This window comes from Populus alba, chromosome 16, assembly GCF_005239225.2.
Source record: "Populus alba chromosome 16, ASM523922v2, whole genome shotgun sequence".
Taxonomy (NCBI): Eukaryota; Viridiplantae; Streptophyta; class Magnoliopsida; order Malpighiales; family Salicaceae; genus Populus; species Populus alba.
Window position 1 is genome coordinate 983,925 of NC_133299.1, and position 6,000 is coordinate 989,924.

The following is a 6,000-nucleotide window of genomic DNA, read 5'->3' on the forward strand; positions in this document are numbered from 1 at the left end:
TGGAATCTGGAAAGGTGTAGTCCCTCCTAAAGTGGAGATCTTCTGTTGGATGGCTATTATTAACAGACTCAACACCCGAGGTGTGCTGGTTAGAAGAGGTGTTTTGGATAGCTCACACTCCAACTGCCCTATTTGTCAAGTTGAGGAAGAGTCGGTTGATCACTTACTTCTACATTGCCATAATCATTGGATCATCTGGTCTAAAATCATCAAGTGGTGGGGATTATCATGGTGCTGCCCTAAGAATTTGTCATGCTTATTCTCTCAGTGGACTGTCATGGTTCAGGGTAAATTTCAGAAAAAAAGCATGGCTGATGTTTGTTTTTCTCAGTGGTATGGTCCCTTTGGCTTCTTCGAAAATGACCTGATATTTCGACAAAAGTCACCGAACTATGATTCAGTCTTCTTCCTTATCATCGCTCGGCTGTGCTTATGGGTTGAAAGCACTTCATCCTGACTTTCCTTACTCCCCTCTAGATATGTTAAGATCGTCAGCAGGTCTGATCCGCTGGTCCAATGTTCAGATTTATAGAACTGGTGTTATATGGTCTCCTCCTCCCATTGGTAGATTCAAGTGGAACGTGGATGGCTCCTCTCTTGGAAAGCCTGGTCTCTCAGGTATAGGTGGTGCCCTGCGCAATCACCAAGGTCATCTCCTTGGTATTTTTTCTCTTCAAGTAGGGATTCTAGACTCGAACATAGCTGAGCTGAGAGCTGTTGTCAAAGCTATTGAGCTTTCAGCCTCAAAGTGTTTCCTTCATCATAAGCATATAATTATTGAATCTGATTCTGCCAATGTAATCAGCTGGATGCATAATCCTCACAACAGGCCGTGGATGCATAGAGACCTCTTCTCCATAGTTCAGAAATTGACTAGTCTGTTTGGTTCAATTACTTTTTCTCATGTGTACCGTGAGAGCAATAGTCTGGCAGATTGTATGGCTAAGCAAGGAGTGCACAGATCCAGTGATTTCATTGCTTGGTTATGATTCATCTCTCAGATTATGTCTATCAGACTATATGTGCATCTCTTCAGAGGTTTACATTCTCGTGAAAATTAAATTGGAGACTCTTGGGCGCTTCTCTTGGTTTTGCAGTAATGGTTTTCTTGTGTTGATTATATTGTTGCTTTCTTAGTCTATTTCTGATGTTTTGTCCTCTTTGTTTGGACTTTGCTTTGATTGACATTTTCTGCAAAATTGATATGCGGCAGGCTTTGTAATTTTTTGTCTAGCCAGGCTATGGCGTTTAATGAAACCATATACTTCTAAAAAAAAAAAAAGTCTTAGACGAACTATTTTCAACAGCATACAATTTGTTTACTCTAAAAATTGGCTCATTAAGGTTTTAAGATATTCCTTTTGTGTTCTAGCTAGGGGAAAATATTAAAAATTAGATTTTTAAAGATTAACAATATAGACCCTAATGTTCTAATCATTAAAAAGATTGATTCTGAAAACACATAATCAAAATCATCAACACTTCTAATGAATAATGCATGGCCTAAAGGCCCTAAACAAATTAAATAGCCATGACAGAACTACAAATCCTTTACAAAAGAGGAAATGAAACTTACAGGTATTTTAACGATGACCAATCACCAATGTACTGGGGGATTTGACCACTTATTGAGCAATTCCTTGTCACCCTACACAAATCATTGAAGAAGTTGTGTTGGGATTTATCCAATGCATACATATCATTAAGAGTCACGTACATAAATATTGAGAATATCATAGCTGACAAAAAAAATAAAAAATTTAAAACACAACATTGTGACTTCATCAATAACGCTCCTAGACAAATATAATTCCAAGTGTATATATGGTTTTTATTATTCAATGTGAAATTAATCTTTATACCACAATTTGAATTCATGCCATAGCTTATTGGCTTACTCCTCATCCATTGACCGATTAGGTGGTAAGGAGGCAAATTAAGTAATATAGCAATGTTAAAGTTTGCTGTACTAAGGAAGTTTCCGGCGTTCTTATTTTCTTTTCTTTTTTCCTTTTTAATTACAAATCTCAAGTTAGTTATGCATGTGAGCTTTTGCCCTTAGTGTGAGCTTTAAAGAAAAGCAAAGGAAGGAAAAACTCACAGGTATCTTATTCCCGTCATATTTGCATTATTTGGGAAACGAAAACCGGAGCTATTTACATCACTAACAAACCTGGAAGAAAAACCATCCAGAATAAAAACATACATTTATTTCAACCTGTGAAAATTATAGAACACTTACAAGTATTCGAGATTTGACATGTTAAAAAGAAAATCAAGAGGCAGATTTGACATGTTAAAATCATTTCCGGAGAGGGACCTGTGTTCAGTACACAAAAACACAAATTATTGAATGATATTCTTCGATCATCGACAGTTTCTCAATCAAATAATATTGCTTACTTTCACATGTGTATGATTACAGAAAGTGCAAGTAATTTCTTACAGGTAATAGAGTTCAGTCCACTTCGCAATGAACCTTGGTATTTGACCGGTCAAACGGTTCCCAGCTACGCTACTGCAGCATGAAATAATTAATTAAGGGACCACTACACTAAACAGATTGTTGGTTGAAATAACATGATGAGTTGCACTTACAACTGCTGCAATCCCACAAAGTTGGCGTAATTTTCCGGCAGTTCTCCACTCAAATTGTTGGAGGTCAACCCTCTACAACAATAAATCAAAAGGATTGTAATCCACCCTTTTTCTATTTTATTTCTCATCTTACTATCTTCCGTGGTTTTACAAGGTGGTATGATATTATTATTCCCAATCTTCCAAGTTTTTGAAACTTACAAAGCATATAGAGATCCCAATCTTCCAAGTTCTGGTGGAAGCTGACCAGTGAGTTCATTGAAGCCCAAGGCCCTAATTAAATAAGAGATAAGAACAAAACCAAACTCAATAAGTTAAGAGGAGAATGAAAGAGTGAGTGAGCGAGTTTCTATACATCATTTTGAGATTAGAGAGGTCGCCCAATTCTTTAGGGATTTGACCTGATAACATATTATACGCCAAACTCCTGAAAACACCCACAAGAATAAGAGCACAAAACTTGCATCAGCAATGGAACAAGAATTTAATTGACATTATATGATATTGAAGAGACTATGATTGGATGACACGTACAGATATTCGAGGGACGACAAATCCCCCAAAGATGAAGGTATGGAGCCATTGAGGAAGTTTCTCGAGAGACGGCTATGCATATTTATTATCATATAAGTTCATTAATACTCAAATAAGAATCAATAATTTAAATTTTATGAAGACACACTAAGAGTTGAAATTAGTTCTTATATATGATTCAAAAGCTAAGCAGCTCTTTGCTCATAACCATGCAGACAGCCAAACAAGCATCAACACGGTTAAGCAATTAGCCAAACAAGGCTTTTATCCTAATTACAAAAGAGAAAAGAACCAAACAGAACTCAGAAGTTGATTTTTGTGACCATTAACACCTTGACATGAACATTTATAAGTATAAGTCCCCAAACGGCTTGCCCTTATTTTCATTTCTAACAAAGCTAAATTCTATTAAAAAATCTTAACTATTACAGCTACAAGTTTAATCGATCAATTGTCTATTCAGTAACTTCTTCTTTAATTTAAAGAAGGAAAATTTGAGTTCTTAACTCAAATTTTCACCATTATAATATAATTATGTAGTCCTAAACACTTTTTTCTCCGAATGAAAATGAGATCTTAACTATTATTTGATGGAATATAATTTAAAAGAAGTGATTTTAGAAAGAAAAAAAATGTTAGATATAATTTCATAGAACTCTTAAAAACAGAAGTTACTAATTGTATGCTCTTTTCTTACCATTATATATTATTTTTTAAAAGAACAACAATGGTATAAAATCAACCCCAAATATCCAAAGATGCTCTCCTATAATTCATATGATGGATAGTTTTGGTTAATTAGTGCCATTTTAAAAAAAAAAAAATTGATGATGGATAGTTTGCTTTTAACTATATAGTTTTGAAGCATGAAATCTAAATACTTGATTAGGAAAAAAAAATAAAAATCTTTAAAAATTGGACATGGAATGTTTCTGAATAAAAGTCAATATTAATAAAATACAATAAACGCCCACAAGAATAAAAGCACAAAACTTGCATCAGCAATGAAAAAAGAATTTAATTAACTAACATTGAAGATGATACTTATAACTATATGATATTGAAGAGTGCATGATACTTACAGATATTTGAGGGACGACAAATTCCCCAATGATGGAGGTATGGAGCCATTGAGGAAGTTTGTGGAGAGATCGCTATGCATATGTATTACCATATAAGTTCATCATTACTCAAATAAGAACCAATAATATAAATTTTATGAAGATACGCTAAGAACTGAAATTAGTTATTGTATATGATCCAAAAGCTAATAAGCTGCTCTTTGCACATAACTATGCAGATAGCCAATAAAAAAGTTTTCGGAGAGATCGCTATGCATATGAGAAGTGGGAAGACATTCACAGACCATTAATGGAAATATAACAAAAGATTACAAACATTAAATGATAACTCAATACATATTTCTTTACCAGCTCCCTTGTTTCTAGAGGGCGCTTAATTTTATTTTTTTTACCTTTTCAAACACACATCTAAATTATACTTGTAATTATATATTTTTACTCTGTAATGAAATAATAGAAAAAAATTATACTAATATTTAATTGATCATATCTACATATATTAATATTAAAGATTAAAATATTATAAAATTATTTGGGATAATTATATTTGAGATGAATATATATATATATGCTTTTTTAATTAACAATTGAAATTAATTTTTTTAAATAAACACTTTAATTTAATAAATTTATTAATTAATGATCAACATCTAATGTATTTTTTTATGCAATACGACCTTGGATCACAATTTTAAGATTGCCTTTACAGACTTGATCCAAGGAATGCTACCCAGTTTAATTGTTTTTTTTTATCTATAAATTAACATAGGAAAAGAAGATTTATTATCAAGTCTTATTCTTTAAATGTTATCTATCAAATAATAGAATTAATACATATTTTTTATATTCATTGTCTTTTTATTCATAAATCAACTTTGGATAAGAATAATTAATTTTTATTGGGTTCTATTCTTTGGATGTTGTCTATCACATAATAGAATCAATTAATACATAACTTAATTTTTGTCACCATTTCTCCAAGAACAGGATTTATTTTTTAATTGTGTCTTGTATTTTTTGGTTGTTTATACAAAATTGACCTAAGGATTGTAAGTCTTTAATTTTTGTGTTTTTCCATGAATGTTGCATTAAGGATAGACAAGTTGATTAATGTACAATGCCTATTTTCTATATACAAAATATTATTTTCATATTTTATTATAATTTGGATCTGAGTTTGGGAATTTCCTTGGTAATACCCTTTCAAGATACTATTTCAGTTATCTAGTCAACCATAGTCTAAGCAGTGGAATTACCTATAGTGACAACATTATTTTTAATTATAAATGTAAATGATTTAAAAATATTAATATTATTTTTTTAATTATAATTATTATTTATTAATATTTATTCATCATTTGAATTTTCTATGTCTAGTTTGAATGTCTGTGAATGATTATTTACTTGTTTTAAGATACATTTTCTTGATATGTTAAATAAATTTGGGATGAACGTGCTCAAGCCCTTCAATTGCTCACAATCCTACAAGTCCAATACACAAGTCCAAGCCCTTCGATTCACAATCCTACAGTTTATATTTTAAATTCTCTAACCGTTATATTATGCAGCTGGAACTCAATAATTGCATCCTCAAAGGCTATGTGTATCTAGTCGAAGCTAAATAACTACAGCCCAAAGACCGAATATCCGAGGCAGAAGCTAAATATATCAATTATAGGGATTCTTGAATCCAGTTACATAGAAAATCTTAATTTTATTTTATATATTGTAGTTTATTTAAAATAAAGAATATTTTTGGACAAATCACTGCAACAAAATAAACTGC

General features: G+C 31.8%; 1 pseudogene; it reads right to left on the bottom strand.

Moving 5' to 3' along the window:
• The window catches only part of LOC118030946 (probable LRR receptor-like serine/threonine-protein kinase At1g53440), an 80,754-nt pseudogene extending 79,118 nt beyond the window's left edge, over positions 1 to 1,636 (bottom strand).
• Positions 1,637 to 6,000: the final 4,364 nt, after the last annotated feature.